This window comes from Dermacentor andersoni, chromosome 11 (assembly GCF_023375885.2).
Source record: "Dermacentor andersoni chromosome 11, qqDerAnde1_hic_scaffold, whole genome shotgun sequence".
Taxonomy (NCBI): domain Eukaryota; kingdom Metazoa; phylum Arthropoda; class Arachnida; order Ixodida; family Ixodidae; genus Dermacentor; species Dermacentor andersoni.
In genome coordinates, this window is record NC_092824.1 from 113,550,255 (window position 1) to 113,573,139 (window position 22,885).

Sequence of the window (22,885 nt, forward strand, 5' to 3'; positions counted from 1 at the left end):
AACTTTAGTTTATTTTATTGCATGTTAACCTGTAGTTATACAAATAATAATCGAAGACAGCGACATTCTAAGGACAACAAGATCACGAGAGAACGATGTTGACGTTACGACGTGATGATGAATGTGTGATTGGTGGTATGACTGCCTAAGTGTTGCATCAGGAAAATGTTAAAACTGTAAACATGTACTGCAGGTGCGTCGCCATTGATGACGATGCTTAAGGAGCAGCGGACGCTCTACAATGTTTATGGTTGCAAGCTTCTGAGCAAATAGCTTATTTTTTCTCTTTCGCCCGTTTTTCTGGTTGGTCGATGGGCAAGGGTCGGTGGTTCAGCTCGGCAAGGAAACCTTCGTTCGTTCGTTCCGTTCATTCTTGCTAAATTATTTCTTTGGTTCGTTCGTTCGCTCGTTCAGTGGTTCGATAGTTCTCGACTTCAATTGTTCGTTCATTCAATGGTTGGATCAGTCCTTCTTTCGTAAACTAGTTTGCCCTTTCGCTCGTTCGGTTATTTCGCAATTATCGTCGATGGTACGTGCACAATTTTTCTCCTGCAACAGCACTTAAGTGGTCATGCCAGCACCATCATAGTCACGATCGTATAGTCGTCCTTATACTGTCATATTTAGCATGTCGGTGTCATCGTTTACGTGTTACTGTCGCGTGGACGTCATTGTCGTCGTTCCTGTATCTCACTGTCCTCGTCACTGTACTGTTTTCTTCCCAATCCTGTAGTTATGTAATCACCACCAAGAAGGTGGCATAGTCAAGTTTGGTCATAGTCATATATAAGATGTGCTAACCTTACATATACGTCGCATGGTATTACCAGCAAACTGGGTATTTTATAACCTCGTTATGATTAACGGTAAAGCAGTGGCAGTGCGAACCTCTGTTCTGCGTAATGAAAAATACGTATATTAAAATATAAACATATAATATCTGCACATAAGTATCCCTAATGCAGGCACATATCCTAATAAATTAGCACAATATAATATTGATTCTTTAATGCATTTGACTAAATTATCTTGTCGGTATAGTACGTTATTTATGTTACGTTACTACGTTATCTTGCTCAATTCTCGACTCCATCTACTTTATTCACTTGTACTTGCCTTGTCGCATATATAAAACTGGTCAAAAAGATATTTACGATTTAGGTTCACGGTAATATAGTACATATATACTGATAGTGCATAAAATGACGAATAGAAGCGAAGCACGCAAGCATAGTGCGATCTCCTAATAAAATAAATCAAACATAGGACAAACATAATGCTACTTGTCATCCATTCCGAGATACCATAACTCTTTACGAGATAGTGCAACTAATACCGCGCTCATGCACGATAAAAACAACGCACAAATTAAATATAATGCCCCATCGCAGTCATTAAATGACAACAAATAATATCTCCTTTCTTCTCGAGTATATGTCATCCAATTTTGTTGGTTAATACCCAAACTTACCACGTTGGTTGGTCTGCTTATCTATTGCACTTCATTGCGTCTATCAGCGAGCGTGACAGTAAAAAGTTAAGCAATGAAAAAGAAAGCTAACCTCAAGGGGAAAATAAAGCCGTCATCATCATCACTAATAGCCTATTTATGTCATCTCCCAGCAATTTCCAATAACCCTCGCCTTGCCCCAGCTGATTTGATTTGATTTGATGTTTCTTTCAAACGGAAGGAGAAGCCAAGGCAAAAGGCGGTAGATTTGACTTGGCCTTGGCTGCCTGTTACAGACATTTTACATTCTGTATTACGCATGCCAACTTCCTAATCTTATCACACCACCTAACTGACTGTCGTCCTCGATAGCACTTATAAACCCCCGTTTATCTGCCCTACGCATTAATGACCCGCCCAGCTCCATCTTTTCCTCTAAATGTAAACTAGAATAACAGTTAGCCCTAACAATCCACTTCGCGCTCTTCTTGTCCCTGAACGAGAGGTGCAATGGTTTTCTTCTCAAGGTTCCTTGTTGATCCCAATGTTTCTGTTCAGTATGTTAGCACCCGCACAAAACAATGATTGCACATACTTCAAAGGTACCGGTAATCTGCCGGTCATGATTTCGTAATTCGTGCCGTATGCGTTCCAGCCGATTTTATTCTTTCTTTCAATTTCCTTTTCATGATCGCGGTCACCTTTGACTGGTCGACTTCGATGTGCGTATTCTTTCGCCGATTCTTGAGGTTGACTAACAAGCGCGCATTTTCATTCTCTTGCTCGGCAATTGAACATTACCTTAGTCTTCTGCTTATTAATAGTCAACCTTACTCTTCTATTCTGTCGACTTGGTCTTACCATAAAGATCATACCTTACGTGTAACACCAAATCTGATAATAGAAAAAAAGGTAGCACAGCGCAGGGATATACATGGAGTAATTTGGGTAAGCCACATCTGGGGCAATCACTTCTCGGGCGATCATTTTCAGAGACGATCATGCCGGATCTGTGCGAGTATACGGCCGAAAGCGTTTCTGGTCCTGTGCCAAGCTCGCTATCTGAATGGTGTACAGAATAGACGGTCAACGTTTGGTGCCCTCACCTCCTTCACCGTGTTTCTCACATAGGTGTGCGTTGTCTTCTTTTTCATTGGCACCGGGGACGAACGGCACGAGTTCGACATGTTCGTGTCCTGCACCCATCTTTCGGGCAAAGACGATGCTGGCCTTTCGTGCGTCACGACCGGGTGAAGCGGGGGAGGCAGCACAGGGGCCGACTGCACAAGTCAAACCAGCGAGGTGAGCGCATCGAAGATGTGACGTGTAGCGTCGTAATCTTTCCATTGCCTTTCACTCTGCCAAAGTAATCACATATAAAATGATTTAATGCTCACTTAACCGGAGTACGCAAATGCTTCTTGTTATTCTAAAAATGAAGTGTGACCAAAACGCTATAAGCCTTTGCTTCGTAATTTTTTAATAAAATATAATCGTTAAGTTAGTTACAACTAGCGATGACACAATTATCTTACATGACAAATGCTATCACTACCGAAAATTGCGAACTAGATGAACTGGAACTTATGCAATGAAGTAGCGTGTTAACAACACGGTACGAAGAAAATAGTAAGGGTAAGGGTAAAAGCAGACTCAGGCTGGTAGTTTCAAACAAATATGCAGCCTTAGAACAGAGAGATGATGGCACAGAGGTAATGAATGAAACCGTAACTAGGCTGGCTTCAGAAGCCGCAATTGAAGTGGGAGGTAAGGCACCAAGACAACCAGTAGGTAAGCACTCCCAAGTGAGGAAGGTCATAATAAGGAAAAGACAAAGAATGAAAGTGTACAACTCAAGACATCAGATAGAATTCGCGGAAGGAGGGAAAGAGGAAAGAGAAAAGTAGGAGGCAGGGAGGTTAACGATAATAACGTCCGGTTGGCTACCCTACACCAGGGGAATGGGAAAGAAGAAAACAAAGATAACAGGGAGAGAGAGGAGGGAAGGAAAGAAGGAAATTGCGGTGAGTTCGCTGACGCGTGTGGTCTTACAGACATTGCATTAATAGTCACAGATGGTCGCACAAGCCCGTCGTCCTTAAGAACCACAAAAGCGCCTTCACCGCTTTATGGGCCGACGGGCGATGGGGGCGATGTTCAATTCGCGGAAGTGTCAAAACTGATCAACAAGGAGACAATAAGGGATATTCGAAATTAAAATATAAGAAAGACTGAGGAACCAGTAAAAAATGGACGCAGCATAAAATCAGTGAAAAGAAAAATTGGCATAGGAAAAGCTAAGATGTATGCACTGAAAGATAAGCAGCCTATTATCATCTGCAATTTCGAAACTACAGTAAAAGAACCGGAAGAACCCTATATTGGCCTGTACAGTACCCAGAGGAGGCACGATACCTCCATTCGAATAACAGTCGATTTAATCGAAGATGGAGGCGACATCATGCTTGAAAAGCTGGCGGATTTTTATTCGAAATGTCTCACGACTTCAGAAGGTCCAGAGAACTCGAAGAATGCTAACTATATACTTATCCGCAAAAAGAAAGACCTTAAAGAATTGAAAAATTATAGGCCCATTAACTTATTTCCAGTATCGTATGAAATATTCAAGAAGCTAATTTCCAATAGAATAAGGGCAACACTGTAATTCAGTAAACCAAAAGAACAAGGTGGCTTCAGGAAGGTATACTCTACAATGGATCCAATCCATGTCACACATCAGCTAATCGAGAAATCTGCAGAGTACAATCAGCCTCTCTGTATAGCTTTAATATATTACGAAAAGGCTTGGATACAAGGAAAGATAATGCAGCAGTGGGAGACGGCACAAGTCATCTTAATACCAAAGCCTGGCAAACATCTACAACTCGGGAATCTAAGACCCATGTCTTTAACTTACTGCGCGGGCAAACTGATGGAGCATGCCTTCCTCGCGTGGCTCACCAACTACATAGAAGGCAATGACTTACTCCCAAACACGATGATAGAATTCCTAAGAAATCTGTGTACACAAGACACCATGCTGCAACTGAAGCACCAAGTAATAGAAAAGCCAGGCAGATCACCTCGAGCCATCCACGGGCTAGTTCTCAAGAAGGCATTCGACAATGTGGCACACCAAACCATACTGCATCACATCAGCAACCTTGGCTTGGGCGAGCGGACGTACAACTATATACGAAACTTCATAATGGATAGAGAAGCAAAAATCACGGTAGGAGATCTGACGTCCGAGAAAGTGCCTACTGGCATGCAGGCACACCGCAGGGATTGATTATATCGCCTATGCTCTTTAACCTGGCTCTGATTGGTCTTCCTAGCAAATTACAAAGAATCGAAGGACTTAACCACACATTCTATGCAGACGACATCACGCTATGGATAAACGATGGCAGTGATGCATCAATTGAACAGCGACTACAAGAAGCAGTTAAACCGTGGAGAAATACGTAGAATGCATCGGTCTAACATGCTCGGCCGAAAAATCTGAGCTGTTGCTGTACAGACTAACGCTAAAGGGGAGACCTCCCGAGAACGACAACACACAAACCTACAAAGACATACAACTCATGACCCAAGATAGACAACCCATACCCAAAGTAGAGAAGATAAGGGTGTTGGGAATGATCATAGAAGCCAAGGGCACCAACGGAGAAACCATTCGCAAAATCGAAGACAAAGTTTCTCAGACGATGCGATTGATCAAGAGAATCACCAACAGGCACGAGGGAATGAAAGAAGCAAGCGTCATGAGAATCATCCAGGCGTTGGTCATAAGTACGATCACGTATGTGGCGGCGTACCACAGATGGTGCGCCGCAGAAAAGAAGGTAGACGGCCTGAATAGAAAGATATATAAACAAGCGATTGGACTCATGCTAAACACGAGCATGGCGAAACTCCTAGAATTGGGACTGCACAACACGCTAGAGGAGGCAATATAAGCGCCACGTATAGCGCAATACGAAAGCCTCTCCAAGACGACGACAAGCAGTCACATCCTGGATAAATTAGGGATCCGCTACCACACACAACACGGAGACAAATGGGACATACCCAAGGAAATAAGCGCCAAACTCACGGTACCCCCCTTACTCAAAAATATGCATCCTGTACACCACGAGGGCAGGAGAAAAAGCAGGGCAACGAACATGGCGAAGAACTACGGAAGAAACAAGGACGTGGTCTTTGTAAACGCTGCACGTTACAAGCACAGCTTTGTTGCAGCAGTACTTAACCACAACAGCTAATGCTGCACAAGCTTGACTATAAATACGACACACATCGAAACGGCGGAGGAAGCGGCTATAGCTTTAGCCATAGCACAAACCAACGCATACTATTTAATCAGCGATTCCCAGACGGTAGTACGCAAGTTCGCGAACGGCCGGATCTCATAATCAGAAAAGGCAAAACAACAAGGGAAGACAGATGCGCGCACACCCTATGGATACCAGCCCACACCACCAACTCAACGGGAGAGGACAACCCCAACACGGCGGCACACAACGTAGCTCGAGGATTCGCTTTCCGAGCTGCGACGAACGTAGACCCCTCGACAGGGCCCTCCGAAGTATGGGAATGGGAAAACAGAATGACCAGGTTCAACTACATCACCAACCATTACAGGATGCAAAGATGTACTTATCCACCACCCCATCCCAAATTCAGTAGATCGCAAGCTGTTCAGTGGTGACAACTACAAACCAAACCATACAAGAGTCCGATACTAATGCACGCTATTTGCCCAGATATATACACAACAGATAGATGCAACGTGTGTGGCACCAGAGCCACGCTAGAACACATGCTATGTGAATGCCAGGGACTAATACAGGACAATGAGAGCGAAGCCTCCATTGACAGCCTCCGCGAGCGATGGCAGGCCGCGCTGCTCGGCTCGAACCTGGAAAACCAACTCTGGGCAGTCCAGCGGGCCAAGGAAGCCGCCGAGAGGCAACAACTCTTGGCCGTGACCTAGGCGCGTGCCCCAGCCCACTAACTCGATGGACGCGAACCGTTCTGATTCGAAATAAAGTTTTCTCACTCACTCACTCACTCACTCACTCACTCACTCACTCACTCACTCACTCACTCACTCACTCACTCACTCACTCACTCACTCACTCACTCACTCACTCAGTAGAGACCGTAGCAATCATAGAGGTATTAAGTATTCAAGAACTACAGGACGGTTGAGTAATTATCTTGGAAAATATCTACAGAGATTCCACGGCTGCTTTAATTCTCAAAAATAATGTACAAAGGTACCTATAAGAAGATGGTCAGACAAGGCGACGCAATCTCTCCTATACTATTCACTGCATGCTTGGTAGAAGTATTCAAGCTATTAAACTGGGAAGGCTTAGAAGTGACGATCAACGGCGAATACCTCAGCAACCGAAGGTTGCTGAGATAACCTCACTTAGTCTTCTGCACACCTTAGATACCCTACCTAGACCTCTGCCGTCCTCATTTGCGCTTTCCTTCCCTTGGCACCCATTCTGTAAACCTAATGGCTCACCGGTTGTCTAACCTACACATTACATGACCTGCCCCACTCCATTTTGTTCTGTTAATGTCACTTATAACATCGGCTATTCCCGTTTGCTCTCTTATCCACATAGTTTTCTTCCTATATCTTAATGTTACACCTAACATTCTTCGTTTCATCGCTCTTTCCGCGGACCTCAACTTGATCGCGAGTTCCTTTGTCAAACTCCAAGTATGCGCACCGGAAGCTTGCATTGATTGTACACCTTTCTTTTCAATAACAATGGTAAGCCTCCAGTCGGGATATGGCGATATCTGCCGTATGCACACCAACACGTTCTTATTCTTCTGTAATTTCCTTCTCATGATCAGGATCCCCTGCGAGTAATTGACCTAGGTAAACGTACGCCTTAAAGACTCTAAAGGCTGACTCGCGATCTTGAACTCTTGTTCCCGTGCCAGACCATTGAGCATTATCTTTATCTTCTGCATAATATACTCCAACCCCGCTCTTACACACTATCTCTCTGAAGGTCCTCAACCATTTGTTGCAATTTGACCCCAGTCTTGTTGAACAGGACGATGTCATCTGCAAACCGAAGGTTGCTGCGATATTCGCCGTTTATCCTCACTCCTAAGCCTTTCCAGTTTAGTAGCTTTAATACTACTTTCATACATGCAGTGAATAGCATTGGAGAGACTGTGTCACCTTGCATGACCACTTTCTTTAAAGGTATCTTTCACTCTTGTGGAGGATCAAGCTAGCTGTGGAATATTTGTAGATAGCTTCCAAGATATTCACGTATGCCTCCTGTACTCCTTGATTACGTAATACGTCTATGACTGCTGGTACTTCTACTGAATCAAATGCCTTTTCATAATCAAAGCCATATAGAGAGCTTACTTGTATTCTGCAGATTTCTCGACTACCTGGTTGACGACGTGGGTGTGGTCCGTGTGGTTATCCCTATTTCAAGCCTGCCTCTTATCTTGGTTGACTGAAGTGTGGCCCATATTTTACTGGAAATTATCTTGGTGAATATTTTATAAAATACTGGAAGTAAGCTAATGGGCCTGTATTTTTTGCATTATTTAACGTCCCCCTTTTTACGGATTGGTATAATGTTTGCATTCTTCGGGTTCTCGGGAGAAGCTGTGTGACATTTCGTACAAAGGGCCGCAAATTTGTTAGCGTGCACCTCGTCCATCTTTGAATAAATCCACTGTTGTTCCACTTTCTTTCGCCGCTTTCCCCCGGTTCATGTCTTGCAACGCCCTTCTAACTTAATCCATTGTTATAGAAGGGGCCTTTGTACCCTGTTGATTACTACTTCGAATGGAGGTAGTGTGGCTGCTCTGGGCATGTACAGGTCAGTATGGACTCTTCTGCTGATTTTAGGATATAATCTAAATTGGTTATATTACCCTGCTTATACTTCAATGCATATGTCTTAGCTTGTCCTATGCCAGGCTTCCTTCAGTATTTTTACTGCCTTATCAGTCCTTCTTACGTTATAATTTCAAGTATCCCTTACTTTCTCTTTGTTGATCAGTTTTGATAGTTCCGCAGCTTCTATATGACGTCTTCAGTTGGACACTTTCTTTCTTTGTCGTTTATTTATGAGGTTCGTCGCTGCTCGGAAGAGCTTACCTGCTGGTTGCCTTGGTGCCTTACCTTCTACATCAAGTGCTGCTTCTGAGGCTAGTCTATAGTTACGGTTTCGTTCATAAGCTCTATGTCATCTTCATACCTTTGTTCTAAGGCTATTTGTCTGCAAGCACCAGCCTGAACTGGTCTGCTTTTACCTTTCCTGCGCCTATGTTGGCCTACTTCTTCTGGACTTATTTTGCTCTCTCTCTCTTCATACTGAGGTAAATGACAGACCTCACTAACCTATGATCGCTGCACTTCTTCCTACCTAATACTTCTACATCCTGCACTATGATGGTATCCGCAGAAAGTAGGAAGTCTATTTTATTTCTTGTTTATCCATTAGGACTTTTCCAGATCCATTTTCTGCTGCTACGTTTTCTGGAGAAGTTATTTCTTATTCGGAGCTTATTGCTTCCCGTGAATTCTACCAGCATCTCTCCTCTAGTGTTCTTAGAATCGATGCCATAGTTTCCAACAACATATACCCCGTAGTATGCCGGGTTATCTGTTTTAATGTAAACAAGTCCATTAAAGATCACCTCTGGTGAATATACCAATTCTGTCACATCGCCTATGCTACTTGAAGAGTACTGAGTACTTGCAAAACAAATTTCAATGTGGTATTAGCTGACAAAATGCCATAACTAAAGTTAACTAATCATTTTAGAGTACATGTCCTAATTGTGGAATTGAATTAATGCAAGTAATGAAGCAACCTTAGTTTAGCAAGAGCCCCTGTGGTTAGCACTAGTTTTATGAAATATCTGCGGCGAAAAGCATTATCTTATTGAAACTTGTAAGCAGTCCACTTTTTGCTATGTTCACAGTGCGAACTTAAGCGTCAATGCATTTCATGACAGATTGCCAAGCAAATACTATTTCCTCAAATATGGCTTTGCCCCTGTTCGACTTCAATTTCTCATTTTAAATATGTGCAATAAAGTTCGATAACCTCACTAATTCCAATCCTAAAATTATCAACCTAAGTTCACTAACATGAAAGTAAGCAAGTGGGGTTTCGTGATTGAGTTAACATCACTCTGTATTTGTATTGCAAGTATTTTCCACCTCTTCAACAATATAATTGATTCTGCAATACTGAGATATTTACCGCAGGGGACTTTAAGTCTGCATCAATTAAAAGGGAGAATCCTGTATAACTAAACATGTTTATCAGATAGTTCTAATTCTACACATTTAGGTCCAAAATATCAGCATGGCTGTATACCTGCTGTCATGTCCAACATCCAAACGAATATTGTACTGAATGTAAGCTCTGTAGCAGTTATAACCTGAAGAAGAAATGTTTCGTGATAATGCCACTCTTGTTACATAGCATTACGATTGGTGACTTGAGTACTGTCTTCTTACTGTCTGTGATATAGCCATGCAGAAGTGGCCAGAGACATGGACCGAGGAATGCACAGTGAAAGCCGAGTCCATCCAAGACGTGCTCCCGGAGCCCTTATATTCCAGAAGAAGGCTCCCAGAAGCAGGGAGGTGGTGGCGGCAACCAACAGACGACGAAAGAATGGTATTACGTTGTGGGAAAGTGTAAATCAGTGCCCGTCTGGCCAAAGACAAAGAATCAAGGCAGGACACCAGGGGCTATTTTATGCTATGATTATTTGCCTTCGTTTCTGTTTATAATTTTATTTCCAAGCAGCATCACCCATTGTAGCAAGTAGCTTAATGGTTATAGCTAGTGGCTACGCTATTGGCTACCGGCTATGGAGCTCGAGGTTGTGTCGTGTTTTGTTGTAGCTGAACGGCAATGACAATAGAAAGGGACACTTGACACACACACACAGCTCTGTGTAGTGTCAAATGGGCCTTTCCGTTGTCCTTTTCGTCCAACTTGCGCAGCAACAAAATAGGAAATGCGGCACCAGCAAGCCCCTACAGCTATCCTCATCGAGGCTGTGGGTTAGGTCCCAGCGGCAGTAGCCATATTTCGACAGAAGCAAATTGCAAAAACTCTCGTGTACTTATATTTATGTACACGCTAGAAAACCCCACGTGGGCAAAGTTATTCCCGAGTCTCCCACTACTGTGTGCCTCATAATTAGATTGTGTTCTTAACGCACCACAACTTAATTTTTTTTTTTTTGCAGGAAGTGGCCGATACTATTAATGGCAGGGACTTAGTGTCATGCCAGACAATGATGGACCAAAAAACCAAAACTGACATATTGTTACATGATATTACCGTAGAATACAAAGTCAGTGTTATGTTTGTTGCTGTGCAATGTCCCAATCCTAGAATGCAACAGAGCAAACGTTATACCATGCAAATTGCTACGAATACCTTATGCAAATATAGTATTGAATAAAAATTAAGTGCCCTTTTCATTCTTTTTTTCTTAGTAACAGATATAGCAACACCTTCACTTCAGAAAAAAGAAAAGATACACAGCACGTTTACCAGCGAAGTTAGCCTAGGTGATATGTAAGGGGTATGACTCCGGACAGGTGGGCTCAATATGAAAAGGAACGCCTACTCAAATTTCAAGAACTAGTTGTTGCAGAAGTGTCGAATCTGAACAGAAATTTCTTAAGACTACTATGCTATCATTGTGAAAAAGGATTGGGCAGGTGAAACTTGACTAATTTCAACATGAAAACAAAATGCCCACAAATTCCATTTGAACGTAACTCTGTTCAAATAGGCAGATCATTCACGAGGAAAGAAGTGCGCTCTCCACTATATATGGTTGGCTTGGGAATGGCGAGACAAGTCTCCAGTGGGCCGTAGGCATGGGCCATTTTTTATGGAAGTGTGGCTCCAATATTCCATCATACTTTGTTTCGGTATAGTATCGCATTCAACTTGGATTCAAAATTTCGATTGTTCATGCGCTTGCACAATATAAACAAGTGCTTGAACTAAACGAGTACACTTGAAATATTTATTCTCCATGGTTTTAGAAGCACTTGCAATTTGAAGCTGGGATGAGTCTATGGTATGTGAAGGTGGTTGCCTGGGGGGTGCGACGGCACAGTATATGCAAAGAAGTATCTCGTGGTGGCTAAAATATGTAGAAATTTTTGTCACCTTAGTGTTGACGCGTTTATGTATAAACTATAAATCTATTTCAGGCAAAAAAAAGTTTTTGGCTATTCTTTATATATTGTTCAGGAAGGTAGGTTTTACGGAAAAGTTAAGAAGGGTTTTCATAAAGATCAGAGAGCGGGAGATCATAGAAATATTGTGATTATGAGATCGTGCACTCACACCCACAGGGCCAGCATCTTTCCGAAGAATCGCGCCCTGTAGGCGTCCATGGGCGCATGGTCAGGGAAGCCCTGGTCAGAGAGCGTCCCTTGCCGGCAGCGGAACACTAAGACCCAGTTCTTCATCCGCTGCCTGGACTCGAACATCGCCTCTGGTGACGGGTTGTCCAGCGCCACTCGGGCGACTGTGGTGTGCAAGGTATAGTGTTAAATCCTTTACGTATCAATGTTTTACCTTAGCCTCTTTAATGTGTCTTTTCCTTTCTTCCCGTTTCTCTCGCTTTTTTTTCTGGCTAGACCCGTTTCGCACTCTTCTGTGAGTCCAGAGTATGCGAAAAAACTGGTTATTCGCTCTTATTGCTACAGCTGTTGTTTTAATAAACTGCAATTCTAAACGTGCAATCTATTTACGCAAATTTAGTACTATCGTGAACATATAGGGATGTGAAGACTGCTTCATATCAATGGTGGAAATGGAAGTTCCTCATTCGAGAACTATTCGAGAACTATTTATCTGCGATTACTCTCGCTTCTGACACTATTCGATTAGTATTTGCTTCGGTTTTGAAAATCACTACTCGCACGCCCCTGTTGAGAGTCCCATACAAGCAAAATAGTGAATCAGGAAGATGAAGGTGGGTGCCATGATTGTCCCCAAAATATATGAGGTGCCCATCGCGCTCATTCAAAGTCCGTATCATGATTGCCTACGACCTGGGGCGGCTCCCACGAACATTTAATAACGAAAATATTAACGAATATAGCTGTCAGTGGGGCTAGTTTCCAGAGGCGTAAATGTTAATAGGTGGAAGCAACGTAGGCTCACGGTGTAGTCGGAGGAGTTCTGGAAAGCCGGACAAGGAAAGGCAGGCTATGTCCCTTGCCGTGGTTCACCATGCGGCTCTTGGATATCATGGCCACTAGAAGAAGAAAGAGAACGACTTTTGCTTAGTCATTTGGCCTAAGGCAAACTATAAAAGCCCTTACTTTCCATCCAAATATTCCCGGCTGCTTGCGTCACTGAAGTACAGTTTACAATTAGTACTAGCTGTAATACTGCACGCAACATATATATACCGCTTGCCTTGCACACCCGCCGTGGTTGCTTAGTGGCTATGGTGTTGGGTTGCTAACACGAGGTCGCAGGATAGAATCCCGGCCACGGCGGCCGCATTTCAATGGGGGCGTAATGCGTAAACACCCGTGTACTTAGATTTAGGTGCACGTTAAAGAACACCAGGTGGTCGAAATTTCCGGAGTCTCCCACTACGGCGTGCCTCATAATCATAAAGTGGTTTTGGCACGTAAAACCCCATAATTTTATTGCTTACCTTGCATGTGCTGCGAGCCAAGCCTAAATCTACGTCTAGGAAGAAACTTTGCTGGTAAGAAAACCTGACATGGTCAACAAAAGTTATAGGGACATTGAGGGAAGGCTTCATATTTTAAACAAGTCTGGCGCATCTAGAAATTTAACGCTCACTAAGGCGGATCAATCCCAAAGTTCAATTCACAAGGCTACTTACTGACGGCCAGTACGTATCTAAGCAAAAAGGCGTTGCCGAAAATGGTGCATGAGAGTTTCTTTTGGTTTTATTGTGCGCTTTCTTGCTTGCACGTCAAGTACGAGTAATCTCGAAAAATCATATTAGCCGCGTTTTACTAATGTGCAATATTAAATTCCGCTCGAAGAGGTTCTTTGTAAATGAAGTTGATCTTTCGCTCTTCAAGCACATATACATAAAGTCAAGCAACCTTACACAGATTAACTTAAACCCAACTGAAAACTGGTGCTTAAAGTGGATGATGAAGCTTAATGTTTCTCAATGTAAACTTATGCAGGTGTCCCTAAACGCTTTAACTCCATCTGTACATACTCGTCGTACTCGACACCGGTATCGCAATTACAGGAACATCGGTACTTTGGCCTCTTAAATACTGCAAAACAAACCTGGGCAGAACACGTAAGAAAGGTAGCAGCAAACACGTCGAGGTAACTGGGATTCATCAGAATAAATCTATAGACACCTGGCCTACGAAACATATATACGCACTAAGCCTGAATATGCTGCGTTTATTTCGAACACCCGCCAAATTTACCTCATTAACACCATTGAAGCAGTCCAAAACCGCGCAGTACGATCTATATGTTCTAATTGTGACTACGAGCACAGCATCAATCAAATAAAGAACTCCCTCAGTGTCTCTTCTCTAGCATACCGACGTGGACTCACCCTACTCTGCTTATTCGACAGAATATTTTACACATTCCCGCATTTACATGGAACGCTCCTCCCGCCGATCCGCACTTTTCGTCGTCTTTTCAATTCATTGAGCGTTCAGCGTCTTCACGGTTCTACTAACGCCTTTAACAACTGGTTCTTGCCTGCTGCTATAGCGGAATGGAATAAGCTTCCCGAATTGAGAGCGGGAATTGATAATTGGGAATTGAGAATGGGAGCGCCGACAGGCCGAACGCCAGCTGCTGTCGGAGAGCGATTTCCCGCCACTCGACAAGCCGCCAGCTGCGCGAAAGTCAAGGACCCCATCGGAAAACCGCGCGCCCAAATCCAGAGACAGCAGTTGCTGCAAGAGAAGCCTCAGCAGGAAAACGTCACCATCACGTGAGCGAGTGAGCTGGGTCGACGCAGCGAAAGGAAACAACATAAGGAACGCGCAGAAAATCACCGAAACCACGAAGAAAGAAGATATTAATAAGGTCCGGGAGGCAAATGAGCTCCTCAGACAAGAAAACGCGGCGTTTCGAGCGACCATCAACAACCTCACGAAAGAGATCGCCGAGATTCGTCAGTTGCTGCTATGCAACAACGAGCCTCTACAGAGACCCACGCCAAGCACAAGCAAGACCGAGGAAACGACTACGAACATCCAGGAGAAAGCCATAGAGGAACCAGCACCGAAGAAGCGAGCCATCGAGGCCACGCGCACGCAAACAGAAAACGATCGCATCGACAGCCTCGAAGCGAAATTCGAAGCGACATTCAGCAAACTCGAACAGCTAATCACGACAAACATCGCAGCAGTGACAGCACTGAAACAAACAATGGAGACCTACCAAGCCGAGAACACGAACAGATTCGCCTACATCGAAAGGACGCTACAGCCGATGGTAAGCCACCCGACGTTTGCGCCCCTCTTCGCGCATCATCCACCCAACCAGGGAGCCCCGTACACGCCAACGCAATCATGGCCGCCAACGCAACACCAGCAGCAGCAAGAGTAACCGCGTGGCAGCGGAACTGTCGCGGCTTCGCAAGGAAGAAGGCAGTCATCCAACAGCACATCGTACATGCCGCGCGCAAACCAGACGTTATACTACTACAAGAAACACTCACCGACGCACCGTCCCTCCCCGGCTACAGAGTGCACGAGGGACCGCCCGACGGCAGAGGCCTGTGCACCCTGGTCAGGAAGGGACTCACGTTCGTCGAACACGAGCTGCACAGCAATATCAAGATCGAGCACACGCTCACCGAAATCATCCCGGGCAAGAAGAAAAAAGGAAGCATATTTCTGCTCAACGTCTACAGCAACCCATCGCAGAGAAAACAGATTCAAGGAATTACTGCACAGAGCCAGCACCGCAGCGGGCCGCAACACGTTGATCGCGTGCGGAGATTTCAACGCGATGAACCCTGCCTGGGGCTACAACAAGTACACAGCAAAGGGCCGCGACCTGTACCAAGACGCCACGGAACTCGACTTCATCCTCATCACGGACCCGACACATCCGACGAGAATTGGTAACTCCGCGTCCCGTAACACCACTCCGGACCTCATGTTCGTCAAGAATGACATCCGGGGCGCGATCACCTGGAGCAACACGGGGACCGACCTAGGTAGCGACCACACCATCGTTGAAATCTGCATACCGGAACACAACGACACCAGCATCAAAACACACAGATGGATAGACTGGGATGCATTTCGAGACGCCAGAAGCCAGAAGAGCGACGGTGACGACGAGATCAGACATCGACTCGTGGGCGGCCGAAATCACCAAGAGCGTACGCGACGCGACTAAAGAGATTGAAACGGGCGCGGAGATCGACAAAGTAGACAGCCGGCTTGCGCATCTCATCGAAGCCAAACAGTCGATATTCAATCGCTGGAAGAAACAACGTCTTAACCGCAGACTGAGAAAGAAGGTGGCGGAGCTGAACCGAGCGATCGAGGATCACTGCCGCGCTCTCTGCACGCAACAGTGGAACGAGATCTGCAACGCGGCAGACGGGCAGATGCACAGCGGGAAGACGTGGAACCTGCTGCGGCACCTGCTCGACGAAACCAAGACCAAGTCACACCAAAGGGACAGACTCGCCAGGCTCATGCATCAGGCGGTCTCAGCACACGGCGTCGACGAAGTCACCAGGCGCATTAACGACAAATACCTGCCGACTACACCTACCGAACAGCACGCGCCGTGCAGCGGCCTGCCTAACGCGAAGCGCGATCGTGACATCGACGTCGAGGAGGTACGCGCGGCCCTGCACGACCTCAACAGCCGGTCGGCAGCCGGCCCGGATCTCGTCACGAACAAGGCTCTCAAGAACCTCGATGACGGCTCGATTGAAAAGCTCGCAAAATACTACAACAAGTGCTGGAGAGCGGGTGCGCTGCCAAAGCTGTGGAAGACAGCCAAGGCGATCCTGATCCCCAAGCCGGGGAAGCCGCCGGACACGGATAACCTCCGGCCCATCTCGCTCACGTCCTGCGTGGGCAAGGTGCTGGAGCACGTCCTGCTCAACAGGTGGCAAGACTACCTGGAACGAGAAGGGCTGTACCCGGCCACTTTGATCGGCTTCAGACAGCACCTCAGCACGCAGGACCCGATGCTGCAGCTCAAATACCAAATCATTGATGATGGCGGCAGCACCCGCGACAACAAAGCAATCCTAGGGCTGGACCTGCAGAGCGCCTTCGATAAGGTGAAACACTCGGCGATTCTGTCCCAAGTCTCCAAGCTCAACATGGGCGAAAGATCATACAACTATATCAAGGACTTCCTCACGGTCAGGACCGTCGAGCTACGAGCAGGTGACCTACAGACGCAAGAGAAGAAGCTCGGGAGCACCGGCACACCGCAGGGATCGGTCATTTTGCCGATGCTGTTCAACCTGGTAATGATCGGAGTCGCCGAGAAGCTCGGGCACATCGAAGACGTCAGGCACACCATCTACGCGGACGATATCACGTTATGGGTTACCGGTGGCAGCGACGCCCACATCGAGGGTGCGCTGCAAGCCGCTGTCGACGCAATAGAAGACCAGCTGGAAGGCACCGTACTGAGATGTTCGCCGAGCAAATCGGAGCTTCTCATACTACCACCTACCAAAAACAGCAGAAGCAAGACCAGACAACGCGAAAACGAAAAAATCAGAATCGTCACCAAATCCGGCAACGTGATCCCTGAGGTCGGCAAAATTAGGATCCTAGGCATGGTCATCGAAAAGCACGGAAGAAACGGCGAAACTATCACCCGTCTCAGGGCAAAAGCAGCCAACGCGATTCGACTCCTAAAACGAGTCACTTCCCGAAAGGCTGGCATGAGAGAGGAGAGCCTACTTAAGCTCGTCCAATCCTTCGTCATCAGCCACGTCGCGTACGTTGCAGCATACCACAGATGGCTGCAACACGAACGAAACAAAATCAACGTGCTCATCAGAAGAGCGTACAAGACGGCGCTGGGCCTGTTCGAGTCCACGAGAACGAACCGCTTGTTACAACTCAGATTACACAATACGCTCGAAGAAATAGCCGAAGCGCAACGGACTTCTCAACTGGAGCGGCTGTCCATGACCAAAGCCGGGAGGATGATACTGGACGATCTGGGAATTAGGCGCTCGAACGAGGTGGAGATGAAGCTCCCCGTCCCCGATGAGGTCCGACGCCAGACCAGAATCGACCCCATACCGAAGAACATGAATCCCGAGTTCAACAAGGGAAGAAGAGCGGCGAGGGCCAAGGCTCTCATTGACCAGCATGCCAACGACGAACACGCGCGGTACGTGGACGCGGTCGAATACCAACGGAACGCCTTCGCAGCGGTCGTCATAGAGGCGTCAACCGGCGCCACGAGGACGGCAGCGAGCGTGAGAAGCGCCGGAGCGGAACAAGCGGAGGAGGTAGCCATCGCCCTGGCCATCGCCGACGCAGACTGCCACACGGTGCTGAGCGACTCAAGACAGGCGGTGTGAAACTTCGCCAAAGGCCAAATCTGCAGGGAGGCTGAGCGCGTACTGCGAGCGGTCAAACTAAAGGAACGAAAAGTACGACTCAAGTGGTTCCCGGCGCACGCGGGCGACGCATCGGGACGCAATGAGAACCATATTGAGACGGCACACGCCGCGTCGCGAGCGCTAACCAACCGCGCCCCGGCGACAGACCGTCCGATGTGGATCGGAACCAAGGACCGCATGACAGATTACAGTGAAATCACAAAGGCCTACCGCCTGGCTCGCAGGACTCTCCCATACCCGCACCCGAGACTGAGTCGAGCGGAGGCGGTAGTATTGCGACAGCTCCAGACCGGATCGCTACCGTGCCCGAAACTGATGAATCGTATGTACCCCGAGACATATCCGACAGATATGTGCAGAGTCTGCCGGAGGGAGACTGCAGACTACACGCACGTCTTGTGGGACTGCGTCAAATATCCAGAAGATTCGAAATCAAGAACACTCCCACCACGGCTCGAGGCAGCCGCGAAGAGCTATGACCGAGACGATCAGCTCTGGGCCGTCCAGCAGGTCCTCGAGGCGCTCGAAAGGCAGGGACCCAGCGAGCCGGCAACGGCGAGCGGAGACCCGCGCCGAGTAACGGCGACTTCGAGGGTGACGTAGGCCCTCGTCGGGGCGCGCGCGCGCCCAACTGCAGGCATAAATAAAGTTGTCTCCAATCCAATCCAATCCCGAATTGATCGTCCTCGAACGTGATGGTGTAAAAGTTCGTCATTTATGATCCACACAACCTATGTAATCGCTGTATTAAGTACAGTTCACCTTTCTTTTCGTTCGTTTAAATCATGCTTTGTTTACAATTTTATTCTCTGTACCGAGCGTTCTTGAATTTCACTCCGCCGTGTGTATGCTGTGTAATATTCTTTTTCTAGCATGTCTTAGTAACCCCTGTTTCACCATGTGTATCCCGTTCTTTATTGACTGATTATTATTCATTCAATGACTTCTCCCGTTTTTCCGCGCTTTGTATTACGGACCAGTTTTAGTATTATTCGGTAAATGTACTGCCCCTCCCTTATGCGATAACCCAAGCAGGGGCCTTAGAGTGGACAATAAATTATGATGATCATGATGAAATAAATTATTTAAGGAATGAAGGGCACGAAAATAATGCTGACTGTGCTGTAAGGTGGCTGTAACTGTTTCTCGCGTAGAATAAATCATTAAGCTCATCAAGTCACGAAGGCTGCGATTCTCACTCTGGCCTTGGTATCACTCCCAGGTTCACCTGACTACAGGGGCAGTGAGATGAACAGCATCCGCAGCCTCACGCTCACGTCAGGCCACAGGTGCCAAATGCGAGCAACGTAGGTGACACAGTGCTCCAGCCTTGCCGGTGGCATGAACAGTCGGCGATGTGTCCGCGCAGCCGGCTGCTCCCCTTTGGATGTCTCTCGGCCAAGATGTCCAGCAGGGTGTAACCGTCTTGCTCTGCATGTTGAAGTGCAAATGTATATATATTTTGTTCAAGTGGCTCGGCTACTCATATGGGCAGATATGTATGTTTTGCTACGTTCTGACATTATTTCATGTCAGCGATGCGCCGTTTTCACAATATTTGAAGCTCACAATTGATGATCTGTCGCTGTATATGTACACGCAAAAAAATGCACCGCTATGGTTAATCCGACGCGCAAGGCTGCGCTCTGAGACGCACTGAATATGCTAAATCTCTAAAGAATGTGTAAAACGACAGAAAAAGCGAGTTCCAAGTGCGGAAATCTCCAAAAACAAACTACAAGACAGCCGCGTATGCAGAAGGAACTCGGCGTGCCTTTAACAGCCTCACTATGACGCAACAGCACGCTGTGGTTTGCTCATCCAGTGGTCGGTTAGTGCGGCATGCCTTCCAGCTATGACATGCTTCCCAGGGGAAGCCAAACACGATGCACGAAACGCATTAACTACGCGCACTGAACATGGGCGATGGTATAGAAATCAACGTGCGAAAGCCCCTGCTCCCTTCCGAAGCGTTGCCAGTGGCATGCGACAGACGGTACCAGAGCAAAATGAAAAAAGGCGGATAAGTAACGGACGCATGCTGTAAACTATAAACTATTTTTCTTTTGTGAGCTGGACGCTTTCGGACTAATCGTGTGTTTCCGGATAGTCTGCTAGTGCTGAACTTCATAAAGCACAATGGGAGGCAACATCAGCGTAAATTCAAACGCGAACAATTCTGAAACTGTTCGAACACACTTTTTCCGTTTCCAAGTTCACCTGCATTTGTAAATGTGCTTCTAATTAATACTTCAAAACAAAAAATCGTCACCACTACTCCATGCTTAACAACTGCCTACACATCAATTAGATTCCGTGCAATTAGGTTAACAGGCACTCCAATCGATTATTATCTGGTCATGTTTCTATCTATGCTAATGATACAGGGATTCCAATGGGAATTATAGCCGATTTGCAAAAAAAAAAGAAAATAATGAATAGACCTTCATTTTGACGGTATCCAAATTTCGGTACTCCATACAAACCGCTTGGTTAGGCTAACTTGATGTGTACCTTGCAATCGGAGCAGATAAGCACGCGTCAATATCATAATTCACATAATGTGCCGATTCATTCCTTGGACTCATGCTTTTGGCAAACTTTGGTTGCCTTGACAAAGCAGTAGTCTGAAATTCACAGGTAAATATTTGAGCCATTGAGTTCTGTGCTAATAAAAAGACGGGCCATAATATGGCTTAATTTTTCAGGCTAGAATTGTCCCACATGGAGCGCGTGGGTTGCGCTGCGCTCTTGTCAGCGTTTTAATGCATTTTATTTTGAGTGTAACTTCGCTTTTTACCGCACATTGTGTATCATGTATTTTTTTTTTTGTGCGGGTCACTATATATTCTAATTAACAATGTAAAGCATTGTTCTGACGAGGACCCTGTAACGTACTGTAAATAAATAAATAAGTAAATAAATAAATAAACAAATTCTACTATGGTTAGTTTGGAAGCTGTGGTCGGTGCTCCGTAAGCGGCGCTAGGAACCAGGGTTCGTAAATTTCGTCTTGCTGCTGTCCGTAGCATCGGCTGTCCGTCAACAGTATGTAAATTTCCGATAAATGAGTAAAACACGCGACAAGCATTTGTTTCTGCCAGAAGGAGTTACCGGCCCTCACAATTTTTCTTTCTTGTATTTCCAGAGCAGCGTGCTCACCAGAAGTGGCGATGATGGTGAGGATCTCCCCGCACCGGACTTGGAACGACAATACCAAGATCGGGAGCAACTTGGTGCGAGACTACCAAACAGCCGCTGACCCAGGCTGGAGAGGTTCACTTGAAACGTCAGGCAACGACGACCTGGCCATTTGCACCGTGGCTGGAAATTCCGACAAACGCGTGGTTACACACACAAATAAAAAGAGCGAAAACAGCGCAGGCCATAAGGCCAGAAGACGACGATGGCGACGGGCAACACCCAGGACGTGGGAGACGATTCACAACTTCATTTACCTTGAGTCGAACTAATTATAAGCATTTGCAGAGTAGAACCTGGGTAGCCTAAGAATATTTGGTGGCAGGTCATCGAAATAGGGCATCAATAACACGGAGGCTTTTCTAGTTATCGAGATGGCAAAGGCATAGCGAAGAAGTGAAATGTTGGTGGATTGCATAGATATCTTAAAGGACTGAATGAATCAATCCTTCTCTAACGAGAAGGAGGAACGAATGCCACTGGTGGGGAGGAGGGACATACGAAGGAGAGGTAGACACCCACTAAGTCGCGGCAGCCAGGCCGCTGCAACGCCGAAGTGGGCTAACTTTACTGGGTGATCGGGGTTTTCGAGAATGTCGTTCTGTGAAGTTTCGATATGGCAATGTAGAAAAAAAAAATATTGCCATCGTCTTGACAGTTATTGAGCGTGGGACAGTGTAAAATGAGACGCTGCAAGTTTGCTTCGCATACGGAGTGGAAGAAGGCGCATATTCGGTGGCAGAGGCGTCAGTGCCCTTATGGTCAGCCAACGAAGGCCGTTTGTGAATTATGTCAGGGGTAGTGTCTGTGTTGGTAAGTACATTACGAATATTTCCCGCAATCAGGTGAGGGCGAGGTCGCTAAACATGCGAGGAGGGAAGAGATGTTTTTCTCCCTCTTCGTGTACTTGAGGATGCGGCGTATTCGTGCCATTTCGAAGTATGAGTTGGGCAGCAAAACCGCATAGGAGTGGTCACCAAGATCGTCAGACCCGCGTAAGAAAGGTTGGAGACTAAGGTAGACCACAGGCTGTGAGGTGGCAAGGCCATGCACCACCTCGTTACCTCCAGTACCCCGATGTGTCCAGGCATTGACCCTGGACACGTGGGACAATGGCATTCACTCTAACGTCAATGCCATTCTTCGGCTTGCGCTATGTAATCTGGCGGATTCTTACAGCAGTGACATTTTCCACACCGGGAACCACGCACGACTGCAAATTTTGGTAAGATGTTCACAGCAGCGTAAGCTATTCGCCTATTGAGGTTTTCACCATGGTGGTTCAGGATCCTTCCTTCAGGAAGCATAACGCACCTCCTGTATACTGCGCCGTTCGAGATTTCAAAATCCAAATTTGTGCACGTGAAACTAAAGTAGCGATATTAATTGGCTGGAGCGATGTGTTCGAATAGTTTCGGAATCGCATTACTAATTGCAGTGGTAATAACCTTTACTCGCGAATTTTATTTATAGAGCAAATTTGCACTTCACGGCGAGAAATGAAGAAAATTTGCGGAATTCGTATGTAGTACCGGTTTAGGCATTACGGGGTTAAATCTTCCCCAATACTGTTTG

General features: G+C 46.2%; 2 long non-coding RNA genes across 2 annotated transcripts in view; one reads left to right on the forward strand and one right to left on the reverse strand.

The window, feature by feature from the left end:
* Window positions 1-2,644, reverse strand: part of LOC140214046 (uncharacterized) — a 40,557-nt gene extending 37,913 nt beyond the window's left edge. Inside the window, exon 1 of the long non-coding RNA XR_011890963.1 lies at window positions 2,557-2,644. This is a non-coding gene — a long non-coding RNA (uncharacterized lncRNA). The remainder of the gene's footprint in view (window positions 1-2,556) is intronic.
* LOC129386943 (uncharacterized) lies at window positions 1,712-22,597 on the forward strand. Its single transcript, XR_008614285.2, has 5 exons — window positions 1,712-2,752; window positions 10,001-10,149; window positions 11,859-12,048; window positions 19,332-19,526; window positions 21,258-22,597. It is a non-coding gene; the product is annotated as an uncharacterized lncRNA (long non-coding RNA).
* Window positions 22,598-22,885: the final 288 nt, after the last annotated feature.